Source organism: Zingiber officinale, chromosome 5A, assembly GCF_018446385.1.
Source record: "Zingiber officinale cultivar Zhangliang chromosome 5A, Zo_v1.1, whole genome shotgun sequence".
Classification (NCBI taxonomy): Eukaryota; Viridiplantae; Streptophyta; class Magnoliopsida; order Zingiberales; family Zingiberaceae; genus Zingiber; species Zingiber officinale.
The window spans coordinates 11,606,237-11,620,581 of record NC_055994.1 but is presented as its reverse complement, the minus strand read 5'-3'; the positions used below and the strand labels follow the sequence as shown (position 1 = coordinate 11,620,581).

The window sequence follows — 14,345 nt, the reverse complement described above, 5'->3', positions numbered from 1 at the left end:
GACCTATCTTACACCGTGATGTAAGGGTGGTTGACCCTAAGGAGTTTGCAGAGGCTGTGACAAGGGCCTTGAGGGCGGAGCAGGATCAAAGGGATATTGAAGTTGATAGACAGGGCAAAAGGCCGTATCTGGTGCCTTACCAGTAGCCTCAACAACAAAATAAGAAGAAATTTATTGAGCCACTGAAAGTCAAGGGCCAACAACCTCAGATCCGAGTTGTCCCAAAGCCTAACGATTATCCAGTATACCCAAAGTGTCAACACAAACATCTAGGACCTTGCTTGGTGGGATCGGGAAAGTGCTATAAGTGTGGGGCTACTGGACATATGATAAGGGATTGTCCTCAGAATAAACAACCTATTCCAAGAAGAGTATTTGTGATGCAAGCCGGGGAGGGAGATCCAGACACTACTCTTATTACAGGTATGCTTTTAATTCAGTTTTTTATTATTGGAATAAGGTGCTAGGTTTGCATGCCTTAGTTTCGAAATAGCAAATTTAAGCACAAAAATAATAATAATAATTTTCCTTGAGTTAGAAATTAATTTTTATTCTGGAGTAATTAAATCTACGAGTTTAAGACCCTAATGTTCAGAATTAGGAATTGTGGAGTGATACCTTTAATTGTTACAGGAAGAATCCATATAGAAGGAGTAGCTACCAAGGCCTTATTAGATTTGGGAGCTACTCATTCTTTTATATCAGACATTTTTGTGAGCTATTTAGACATCAAACCGGCCAAGCTCGACGTGAGTTACTCTATGACAGTTCCGTCTGGGGAGTTGTTAGCCACTTATGTGGTCAGAGATCTTGGTCTTGAGTTGCAAGGTCATACCGTACATGCTGATCTCATTGTGCTGCCAATGCTAGAATTCGATATTATTCTGGGTATGGACTGGCTGATGGCGAATAAAGTGGTAATTGACTTCCAACGGAGGACGGTATTAATCTGACCAATAGGGATAAAGCAGTTTGCATTTGAGCCGGGTCGATGCCATCAGTTTCCGTGAATGATATCTTGTATCCAGGCCAGGAAACTTCTACGCACGGGCTACCAAGCGTTCTTAGTAAGTATTATGGCGACCCCGGTAGTAGATAGTCCATCATTGGAGGAGGTGGAAGTTGTTAGAGAATTCCCTAATGTTTTTCCTGACGATTTTGTTGGCATCCCACCGGAGCGAGAATTGGAGTTCTCTATTGAGCTTATGCCAGGTGCAGTGTCGATCTCTAAGGCACCATACCGACTAGCGCCAACAGAGATGAAGGAATTAAAAGAACAAATCCAAGAATTACTAAATAAGGGTTTCATTCATCCTAGTTACTCCCCGTGGGGTGCACCAGTACTATTTGTCAAGAAAAAAATGGTAGCATAAGGCTTTGTATTGACTACAGGGAATTAAATCGGGTGACAGTTAAGAATAAATACCCACTGCCAAGAATCGAGGACCTATTTGATCAATTACAAGGAGCTACAGAGTTCTCAAAGGTAGATCTTCGATCAGGGTATCGTCAATTAAGGGTAAAGGAAACCGATGTGCACAAGACAACCTTTAAAACTTGATATGGGCATTATGAATTTTTAGTGATGCCATTCGGGGTAACTAATGCCCTAGCGATCTTCATGGATCTTATGAATCGTATATTCCAGCCATACCTAGATCAATTTGTCATCGTCTTTATAGAAGACATCCTAATATATTCAAAAAGTCGAAAAGATCATGGGCAACACCTGAGAACGGTATTAGAGATTCTACAAGGTCGGAAACTTTATGCTAAATTTAGTAAGTGTGAATTATGGCTAGAGAAGGTGGCATTCTTGGGTCATATCATCTCGAGTAATGGCATAGAGGTAGATCCATCAAAGGTAAAGGCCGTGGAAGAATGGGCAGTGCCCAGGAATGCATCAGAAATACGTAGCTTCTTAGGTTTGGTTGGCTACTATAGGAAGTTTATCAAAGGGTTTTCTTCTATAGCGGTGCCTCTTACCGTATTGACAAAGAAGAATGCAAAGTACAATTGGAGCTTAGGCTGTCAGAAAAGCTTCGATACTTTAAAGCAAGCTCTTATTACAACACCAGTTTTAGCAGTGCCATCTGGACAGGATGGTTTTGTGTTATACACTGACACATCTAAGCTCGGATTAGGTGTTGTACTTATGCAACGCGACCGGGTAATTGCGTATGCCTCTAGACAATTGAAGGAACATGAGAATAATTATCCGACTCATGACTTAGAATTGGCAGCAATTGTATTCCCCTTAAAAATTTGGAGACATTACTTGTATGGAGAAAAGTGCAAGATCTACACCGACCACAAGAGCCTTAAATATTTCTTCACTCAGAAGGAATTGAACATGCGCCAAAGACATTGGTTGGAGTTGGTAAAAGACTATGATTGTGACCTTAACTACCATCCAGGTAAAGTTAATGTAGTTGCAGATACATTGAGTAGGAAAACAGTGGTTATAGCTCAACTGTTAGTACATGAACCTCTTCAGACATAAATCCAAAATTTCAGCCTAAAATTTATGCCAAGGGTAGTGCTCCTATGTTATCTACACTGAGAGTGCAACCCACTTTGAAGGATCGGATTTGAGAGGGCCAACCTGTCAATGAGCAGTTATAGAAGTGGAGAAAGAAGGATGATTCGAAGGGTAGTACACTTTATTATGTAGTGGATGGGATAGTAAAGTTTAGGGATCACTATTGGGTGCCTAGAGACAATACCCTCTGAACTGAGATTATGACAGAGGTTCATGCTTGTCCATATTCCATTCATCTGGGGAGCACGAAGATGTATAAAGATTTATAAATGTTCTATTGGTGGCTAGGTATGAAGCACGACATTAGGCATTTTGTATCTGAATGTTTAACATGTCAGCAGGTTAAGGCAGAGCACCAGAGACTCGCGGGTATGCTCAAGCCACTCCCTATTCCTGAGTGGAAGTGGGAGAACATTACGATGGATTTTGTAGTTGGCTTACCAAGGACGGTGAAGGGCTTCAATGCCATCCGGGTAATAGTGGACCGCCTCACTAAGTCAGGGCACTTTCTTCCGGTGAAGACGACCTTCTCTATGACGCAGTACGCAGAACTGTATATTCGGGAGATAGTCAGATTGCATGGAATTCCAATTTCTATCGTGTTTGACAGGGACCCAAAGTTTACATCATCCTTTTGGAAGAGTTTACATACGACAATGGGGACAAAGTTGTTATTTAGTACAACCTTCCATCCTCAGACCGATGCCCAATTGGAGAGAGTGATCAAGGTTCTAGAGGACTTACTACGGGCTTGTGCGATTGACTTTCTAGGGAGTTGAGAATTAAAGTTACCCCTGGTAGAGTTCACCTATAACAATAATTTTCAGTCGTCTATAGGTATGACTCCTTATGAAGCATTATATGGAAGAAAGTGTAGATCACCTATCTACTGGGACGAGATCGGAGAAAGGGTGGAGATAGGCCAGAAATTGTTCAGCAGACCACTGATTTGGTAGTTAAAATCCGTGATAGGATGAGGACTACTCAAAGTCGACAGAAGAGCTATGGTGATAAAAGGAGAAGAGATCTCGAGTTTGCAGTTGGAGACCACGTATTTGTGAAAATAGCACCCATGAAGGGTGTGATGAGATTTGATAAAAAAAGGCAAGCTTAGTCTAAGATTTATTGGGCCATTTGAAATTTTGAATAGAGTTGGAACCTTGGCATACAGAGTTGCCTTACCACCTAACCTTGCGGGAGTACATAATGTTTTCCACGTATCTATGCTTCGCAAGTACTTGTCAAATCCATCGCATGTGTTGCACTTTGAACCTCTTCCCTTTAGCGCTTTCGATCTTACAATTGGTATTAGAACGGGGATACTTTAAATCGATGAAACCACCGTTTAAGCACTTTTTCATTATATTTTTGAGTTTTTCGGAGTCGATCGAAATCGGTGCTATCACCCCTTCTAATTATTTTTTTTCGATCTAGTTTTTCATTTCTCAAAGTTGATACAAAATCACTCGAGTTTTTTTATTTTTTATTTTAATTCTTTTATCACACACTACTAATCCAAGACCAAGTCTTGGAACATTTGTCATTTTTCTTTATTGTGTGCGAGATTTTTTTTGATGACCCATCAAGAAGGCTACAGTACTACACACCTACCTCTTTTCTCCAGCGAGAACTTTTGATACTAGAAAGGATGGATAGAGTACCACCTAAAGATGCAAGTGGAGATATGGATTATCATCCATACCATGTTCACACTCCCCACAGAAGATGGGGTACTCATTCCCTACGACAAATAGGACGCACCAACAAGCAGAAAAATCGAGGCCGATGCAAAGGCAACCCAAACCTTGCAGTGCGGCCTAACCAAAGAAGAGTTGAATCAAGTCGGTCCCTTTTCAAGTGCAAAAGACTTATGGGAGAAACTAATAAACTGCACGAGAGAACCTCTGACATTAAGGTAAGTAAAAGAGACGTGATTTTGAATAAATTGTATAATATAAAAATGTAGGAGGGTGAGTAAGTGAGCCAGTTACACGCTCTCATCCAAGATCTTCTCAACGGGCTCCACGCAATTGACCAAAAGGTGGAGAATCGCAACATCATTAGGTACGCGCTAAATGTCTTTTCAAGAAATACTTTGTAGGCATCCATGGTAGATGCTTACAAAGCCTCTAAGGATCTTTCATTGATTAGATTAGACAAGCTATTTTCTGAATTCGAATTGCATAAACAGATTAATACACTGTCAATCAAGAAAGGTATTGCTTTGGTCGCAGGTATAAGCAAAACAAGGGAACCAAAAATTAAGCACCGGATCGAACCTGAGTCCTAAGGCGAATTAGACTCAAAAGACGACGATGAAATCACCATTAAGCTTGTGAACTTGGTGCGAAAATTGTACAAAAAGTATACTGACAACTTTAATCATTCTTGTAAAATTTCACCATAACTTGTGGAGTTAATCTTGTATTGAAATTTGAATCATACTATTTGCATGCGCTGTTTAGAAAGAGATATGATATTCTTTTCTATTTTTCCTTAATTCTACTGATCTTGCTGTTCTTCATTTCTATTTGTGCCCTTAAATATAAAGGCAATTATTTTATGAAGACATTATGATTGGGCATAATCCCAATATCGAAGTGGAGAAATATGAGTGGTCAAAGGCTGATATTGTCATGTTTGTCGAGATCATTTACGATAAAGCGAAGCAAAATATGTTACAAACATCTACCTTTAGTAATGTGGTTTGGGAGGAGATCAACAAAGAATTATATTTAGCTATGAAGATGAATTATGGTGTCGATAGGCTCAAAGGTAAATGGAATCGTCTATGCACCAAGTAATGACTTTTTGCTGCATTGCTTGCTTACACTGGTGTGACAATAGATCCAACACCAGTAAAGTGAATGCTCTAGAGGAAGTGCGGGCAGAATTTTATATGGTAAATATTTTTACCCATTCAAATATATATTTTTATTCTATGCTAGTGTATAATAAAATGCTTTCCTAATCAATGGTATAGAAAAATAAAAGGGAGTACAAGGCAAACGAAAGGAAGGTTGTGATCGTTTTCATATTCTTAGTGAAGTTTTCGGCGGGACAATTGCAACAAGTGATATGCATAGGGCTTCTACTCAATTACCTCCCACATCTGATGAAGAGAGAGAGAGAGAGCTCGAAGAAGCATTCATTAATATAGGTGTTAACTTATATGTTGAAGTCGTTGATGACGATAATGAGGATGTTGGAGGGGAACTTAATAATTGGCGGTGTCGTGTTGCAAAATCATCCAATAGTTGTCAACGTGAAGATTCTAAACTTTCAAAAATTGAAAAATATGAGGCTTGTATGGACAAGTGGAGAAATACCATGCAACAACTGAGTGGAGAATCTATTTCTAGGAAAAAATACTTGGAGTTGAGGGATGCTAAGTTAGAATATGAACAAGATATATCTTGCTCTTCTAGAACTAGCGTGTTCAATGATCCCTACTCTATAGAGATGTGCATGCAAATTATCTACCCTTAGTTCCTTAAACTTGGCCAGCATGAAATTTTCATGAAAATTCCATCAAATATGAGAGTTGAATGGTTGGATTGCCTCAATCTTGAGGACATGTAGGATCATATGTTGCTAAGTTGATGGGGAATGCTTTTATTACCTAGATGAAGACTATTTAATGTTAATGGACTTTGTTTGATTTCATGGCTTGAATATTTAAGACTTGTTTGATATTTTAGAATTTAATATTGAAGCCTATGTTGAGCTTTTCAATATAAATTGTTTATTGGATGTAAAATATGACACCCAGATAATAATTAAATAATAAGGTTATTGGACAAATAATATTATTGGATTTTTCAGAAATTTTTAGAAATTTTCTGGGATTTAATCGAAGCTCGTATGACATATTTTGAGGGGATGAATCGGTGGGTTTAGTTAAAGGTCTGTTTGAAATACCTATTAAGTGGGAGTTAATTGAGGAATTAACATAAGGTTTAATTAATCTAAACCTAAGTGCAATTATAAAACCTATTATTTCCCTTCTCTTTTCATCCGCCCGAACCCTTCCTCCCTCTCCTCTCATCGCGCCGCACACCTTCGCCCTCCTCTGCGCGCCATCGGCCGACCAAGCCAGTGCTGGTCCTCATTTCCGACGAGCCACAGCCGTAGAGCCACCAGTGCCTATTCCCCTCTTATTTGCACCGACGCTCCTCTTCTCCATCGCGACACCGCGCGGTCCGACGACGCCGCCCCCACCGCGCCACCTGATGGCCGACGTCAACCTCCACCTCACGAGCATCGTCGGCCGGTTGAGAACGGGCCCAAGCATCAGCACTGATCTATCATCGTCTCCTTCGTGTTGTGCCCTAGTCGCCGTGCTCTAGTGCCGTTGATACCATCTCCACCCGACGCCGGCCTTTTTCCTCTCCTGATCCATCGTCGCCGGTACTTAAGGGCCACTCGACGTCGTCACCTCTTCATGTGAGGTCAGATCGAACACCACAACCACTGCAAACCCCTCATCTATAGCATCACCAAAGGTTCTCTTCGGATTACTGCTCTGCACGAGTTATTCTTCGGCCAAAGGGAGGGTCCGAGACCTAGATTTGGCCAAGGTTGTGGTGATTAGCTTTCTGATGGTTGCCTCTTCAGTCCGTGCCCTGAAAATCGAGCGACTGCCGATGAGCCTTTTTCTGTCGACCTCAACAGCCCCTTGCGGTGACTTTGCTTGGGAAAGGAACTACCGACACATAGGTAAGAGATTTTGATTTTAAGTCTTGAGGTGTAGAGGTTTGAGAATACGGGAGGTGGTGTTTACTGGGAATGATGCATCTTGGCAGTGGCCCTTGCAATGTTGGCAACTGAATTCCAGTGGTAGAGATCCGACAACCATCCTTCTTGGTAGAGCTCCGACAGCTATGGTGTATTGGGTTAAACAAGGTATAAGTACTGTAATTTCTAGCTTAATCTGAATGAATGCTAGTAGGGTAGCTAATTATGTGGTGGTAGAATTATTACGGTTAAATGGAGATTTATTATCAGATTGGGAATGTTGATTCAAGGTAAGCTATGTGTGGAGTTTTAACTGTATTTCTATGAGGATATGGAGGATATGCATTTGTATCGGATTATGTTGGAGATGATGTAACCTGTAGTTGCTTGGTTAGTTGTGGATTTAGGTAATTTATGATGGATTGATTAAGGTTTTCCCTAATTGAGTTGGGTTGGATTTAGCTAGTTGTTGTTTATAAAATTAGCTAAATTGTATATCACATTACTTGCAGGACTTTGATTCGAGACGAGCGTCTCGATGTGGGAGTTACGATGTGGGAGTTACATTGGCATGATCTACATTTAAGGCGGGTACCTCTTGACTTATCTTTTTATGATATTGTCAATTGGATATGCATAGTATTTTATAGCTGCAAGCAATGATCATGTTTTCCTTTGGTATGTCACGGTTTGATACCCATAGCATGATCTATTTGGTCACTTGTTATGTATCCATGTTTATACTTCATGATTCTTACCATGAGTACTTTAGTTCCTAGAGTAAGTGACATACTATGCTTTACTGAGTTTAGGACTAGATTCTGGATTTTTATTATCTGACATGTGTATCTATATTTTTATATCATACCTGATCTGTGTACTTAGACCTTTTGCTTTGATCCATGTACATTGTTGGTACATATTTTATGGAGGTGGATATGTTCAGGACCTAGGTTGTTATACCATAGAGGGCCTGTATACCCTAGATCTGTGGATTTGACTTACTTGTACTAGGGTACACATTATATATATATATATGTGGATTTGGTTCAGGATATTGTCATGCTTAGTTTCATGCACCATTCGCATGATTGCATGCTGCGTAATAGGCTGCTCCATTGTTGTAGAGCATATCACCGGTTCATCATTGGTCCGTGGGTAGCGTGTGTGGCATGTCGTTTTGCTCTGTTCGGTCCGCTCGTGGGTAGTGTGACTCAGCGTGGCAGGGATCCCTCCCCGTCATGGTGTACCGAGAGATGAGAGCATTGTGCTCCCCACTTATGATTTGGGGTGGGAGTATATGTGACAAGATCCCGTCCACTCGATCACTCATCGAGCAGCGACGCGAGTACTGCGGTTGTCGCACCCACCTCGGTCTCACCATTTGTGTGTGAGATGGTACTAGCGTCGGGGGTGACCGTGTCATCGCCACCATATCGTTTATTTGCTTGTGTTTCTTTGCACTTATATCTTTGCGTTTAGTGGATCGTTTGTTTGATACGGGAGGCATAGTGTGTATCTGGTTTGTGACCCTTTGTCTAGATAGAGTTCTGGTGAGTCTGACTTCCCGCCATTCCTTCGCCAGTATTTCTATATATGATTAGGAAGCTGTATTCCATGTTTATTGCTGTTAGATATATCTTACTAGGTATGTCTATTGTTATTCACTGAGTTGTTGAACTCACCCCCGTGGACACTATCTTTTTCAGGTACCAGGTTGTTTATGGTGTCGCTTGGAGTATCCTATCTGCTGGTCCCCACGTCACCTCAGAAGATCTGTCTCCGCTTGTATTTATTTTGTTTTGATATACGAAATTTGTATATTTGGCTTTGTGTTCCGGTGTTGTGCCTGGAGTGTTTGTGTTGTTGTGTGGTATCAGCCTAGCCGGCTAGCAGTCATGTATTTTGGATTTCTATCGTTTTTCTGCTGTGTTTTCGTTTTGGCACAGCCGAGTGAGCTGCAAAATATAAATATAACTGCGTGGTTGTTTTATATTTTGTTCCAGCCAAGTGGGCTGATGATATATATATAACTGCGTGGTTGTGTGTATATTTCAACCATCTGTGGCTGATGTATATTATGTATGTAGCAATGATTCAGATTGTCAGCCGTATAGGGGAGGTGCTGCCGAAATTTCTTCGGACAGGGACTCCCCCGGGGCGTGACATTGGATGTTTATGAGATAAATCTATTGGTAATTTTATATATGTGTGTGTTGATTTTAATATTGGTTTGTTGCGGATCATGTCAAGCTCTGATGATGAATATGATAAATTGGGCCCAGATATCAATTTGCTGATAGTTTTGGGTATCATAAATGATATTTTTTATGACATGATGATTGAATATCTTGGATACATTGATCGAATGCTATGTAGAATTTCATCTCTTACTAAGAGGATGTATGTACAAGAAATACTTGATGTCCCCCCCCAAGTTTGCTTTGACAATTTCCGTATGTAAAAACATGTGTTTGTGAATTTTTGTAGAACATTAAAAGAGTTGAATCTATTGCAAGATGGAAATAAAGTTACTGTTGAAAAAGGTGTCGCTATGTTTTTACTAATTGTCGGGCACAACACACGACATTAGATATGTGCAAATCGATTTCAACATTCATTCTACACTAGTAGCAAGTGGTTCAAACAAGTTCTACGAGCTGTTTGTAGAATGAGAACATATATTATTCGACTATATGAACACAATGATGTCCATCCTCACATATTGAATAATCCAAAATGGTTTCCATATTTTAAGGTACATATTCTACACTAATGTGTCTACTTACATTAACAATATATTCTTACTAACACATTATGCATTTTTAGAATTGTCTTGGAGCTATCGATGGAACTCACGTGTCGGCATGGACACCGACATCAATTCCGACATCTTTTCATGGTAGAAAGGTTATTGTTACACAAAATGTGATGCTTGCATATGACTTCGATATGCTTTTCACATTTGTGTATACTGGTTGGGAGGGGACAACAAATGATTCCAGGGTGTTCATAGATACATTGACAAGGCATGAAAATAATTTTTCCTAAACCTTGTGGTGGTAAATAACATATAAAACTCTCTCTCTCTCTCTCTCTCTCTATATATTCATTTATGTTGATGTTTTTCATCATTAATATGGAAACACTATCAGAGCATCCACATCAGTTTCTTTATTACTATATCTAAAATTTAGGATAAACGATACACTTTATTAAATTTAGATAATCACTTTTCACTACACACTACATTAAATACCCTAAAATTTCATCATCCTTAATTTTTTATTATTTTCTTCTCTTTCTTCTATTTTTTATTATTATATTTATGGAATGAGTGGAAGGAGAGAGATTGAGTGGAAAAAGAGAGATTAAAAAGAAATATTATTTTATTTTTAGAGTAGAGGTTTCATTCCCTAAATAGAATCACTATTCATCAAATCTAAATTTAGGGAATGGATAGGGTAACTGATGCAGAGGATTTTTAATTAACCAATCCAAAATTTAGGATAAAATCTTTGAATAGGGTAACTGATGCAAATACTCTCACAGATCAATTTTATCTTATTGATTCTGGTTACTCAAACATGCCGAGATTTCTCGCTCAGTTTTGAGGTCGACACTATCACTTGAAAGATTAATGGGGGCATGACAAACCAAGGGGGAAGGAAGAGTTATTCAATTATAAGCATAGTACATGTCGTAATATTATAAAGGCATGCATTGGGGTGTTCAAAGCAAGGTTCTGAATTTTAAAAGATATGTCAAGCTATCAAATTACTAGGCAAAGATTAATTCTAGTTGCATGTTGTGCAGTGCATAATTTCATATGTCAACATCATGCAATGGATAATTTGTTTATGTAATACTTTTCTGATGATATACCCATGTTTGGAGTTAAGGTGATTTTAATAATCAAGAGCCGATTCCAATTGATCCAAGCCAAATAGCTTAGATGGGAAATGTACGTGATGAAATTACAAACTATATGTGGAATGATTATATGGAGCATCATCCATAATTAGATTTGTATTTATATTTAATATATTTGAATATGTGAAACTAAAAATAATATGTTAGGTCATATATATTAAAATATGCTTGATTTTTATATTTATATAAAAGTCAACTAATTCACTCCATTTGATAGATATTTTTAAATACAAAAAAATTATTTCAATTAAGAAGTTGAATAATTCCTATATTAATTTTTCATCTTTGATTTTTTTCTAAATAATAATAATTATTTTGCTTACTATTTTCTATATTAACCTACCAAATGTATTTTTCAATTTTCTTTTCTATATAATAGAAATACAATCTATCATACCAAACGTATTTTCTATTTTCTAAAAAATATATAGAAAACAAAAAATAGAAATATAAAATGAAAAGTAGAAAATAATTTTTTTTTACAAACCAAACGCTCCCTAAGTTTTTGAAAAATGAAAATCTATATTTTCATTTTTTAGAAAACGCGTGTTCCTAAAAAATAATATTTGGTTTGCATTTTTAATGTCTGTTTTCTAAAAAAATAGATATCATTTTTTGAAAAAATAGAGAATGTCTATATGTCATTTTTTATTTTCTAGAAAAAGTGTATTTTTCAAAAAAATAAAAATAGAAAACGCGTAAACAAAACACACCCTAAGTTTTGTTTCACAAAAAGAAAAGGTTTTTTTTTCACAAAAAGAAAGTGCTATGTTTTAGGAGGAGTTTTCTTTAAAATCTTAACTTAAGAATTTCTTCCAAATTCTATTTCAATACTAAGAAATTGATGTTTCTTCAAAAATTCTTATCTTTTGTAAATGCTATTCTTACTTATAAATATACTTATTGTTAACTTATCTATTTGTTTAACTTAACTTTAGACTATATTGCCATAATAAAAAAAGGAGAAAAATAATTAACAATTATAATTAATTTATGAATTTGATAAAAGATGATAATAGTTGTGACTCTAAGGCTGTAGGTAATCTGTCTTATAATGTATCAAGATTACATTAAAATATTAATTACTTTGTTTGTTACAGTTTTAAAATTGTAATGTAATGTAATCTGGATTACAAAAGGTAAAAAAGTTTTATAATCTGGATTACAATGCCAACACTATATAATCTGATTACATTATGAGGTCACTGTTTAACTAAAATTTAAATATCAAATATACCCCTAGTTTATTTTCGGTATCAATTGGTCACTCACGTCGCTTCCACCGTTGTTGCTGGCTATCGTCGGTCACCAGCCACCGCTGATCGGCCGCTGCCGGTCGACCGTTGTTGATCGACCACCGCCGATCGGCCGCTGTCGATCGGGCACCACCGGTCGGCATGAGTCGTCGGCAGCAGCCGACTATCGCCGGTAGTCGACCGCCACCCGCTCCCAATTCTCTGCCACCGTCGGTCGTCACCTCCGAGTGCCGCCGCCGGCCGCCGCTTCCAGTCGCGGACGGTCAGTGCCTCCGAGTGTTGCCTCTGGTCGTCGCCTCCTGGCACCATCGTCGACCGCTGTCTCTGGTCGCTGTCTCTAGCACTGCCGCCAACTGCTACCTTCAGGCATTGTCGTTGGCTGCCGCTTGTTGCCTTCGGGCGTCGTTGTCGACCGCTACTGCTGTTGTCAGTCACCACCTCCGCCGTCGCCGACCGTCGCCGGCCGTCGTCGGCCGTCGCCGACCGTCGCCGATCGTCGCCGCCTACGACCACCTTCGAGCGCGCCGATCGACGACCAACTCGACAGAGGTGCGCCGGTCGTCGCCTTCGGCAGAGGTAGTAGGATATTTTTATCATTGTGTAATAATACAAATTACATTATTTATAAAAAATATAGACACCAAACGAAAGAACGTAATCATACTTCTAATAATCAAAAATTACATACAATATGTTACTAAATGTAGTAAATATAATTAAGATTATATTATAAATATAATTAAAATTATATTACATTATATTATAAATTTGATTATACTATCAGCTGAATTATATTACATCCAATCAAATCAAATGTAGCCTTAAATATTGACCAATAATTAGAAAGAAAATAGTAATTAATCATATACATACAATACGTTAAAGTTAAAGAACTCAAATCAAAACTTAAAGTTGTAATATATCACGAGGAAGGCTTGTGGCGGATTTAATTCCTATAACTGTATGAAAATATGTCATGAGGAAGGCTTGTTCTCGCATTCTTGGGCTTCCCACGGACTAACACAAAAACAAAGTTCCTTGAATAGCTTGAATTCATTGGCCTTATAGTGGATGAATGTTGGTGCACTAGGCAGACTGTAATGCCACATTATCATCACCAGAAAGAAAGAACAGAAAAAATTGCTTTCTTGGCACTAGAGCAAACTCCCCCTTTCAGAATGGTGGCAAAAAAATGGACTTGTAAGAAGTAGCTACTCTTGGTGGCTCTTTCACTTGGAGTAATCGTAATCTTGGTTATTCATCTAAGGTTATCAATGAAAATTTTATTTGATTTAGATAATCGATAATTCTCGAGTAATATTTCATGCCCGACACGTCAGCAAAATGGGCATATAACCTGGAATTGAAAAACCTTAGAAAATTGAGGTTTTTCTTGATTCCGGTGTTAACGAAATTTTTTTACCCAAAATGTTTTCGAATAAGAGAAAAATGTGATAAAAAAATGTAAAGAAAAAAATAAAAAAAATAAAAATTAAAATAAAAACTTAAAAAAATAAAAAATGTAAAAAAAATTAAAAAAATTTAAAATATAAAAACATAAAAAAATTTAAAAAATAATAAAAAATTTAAAAAGCATAAAAATAGGAAAATAGAAAAACGTAAAAAAAATTAAAAAATATATAAAAAATAGAAAAAAAAATAAAAAACATAAACAAATTAAAAAAACTTTAAAAAATAAAAAATGGAAAAAATAAAAAAATTGAAAAGAAATAAAAAATATAAAAATAAAAAAGACATAAAAATAAAGAAAAACGTGAAAAAGAAAAAAATAAAAAATGTAGAGTTTAAATAATAATAATAATAATAATAATAATAATAATATATGATTAATTTTGTAACTAAGGGTAATATAGTAA

At 37.5% G+C, this 14,345-nt stretch overlaps 1 long non-coding RNA gene across 1 annotated transcript; it reads left to right on the top strand.

Moving 5' to 3' along the window:
• Positions 1 to 6,459: 6,459 nt before the first annotated feature.
• LOC121982621 lies at positions 6,460 to 7,871 on the top strand. The gene is made up of 3 exons (XR_006112153.1): positions 6,460 to 7,261; positions 7,348 to 7,447; positions 7,792 to 7,871. It is a non-coding gene; the product is annotated as an uncharacterized LOC121982621 (long non-coding RNA).
• The last annotated feature ends 6,474 nt before the right edge of the window (positions 7,872 to 14,345 follow it).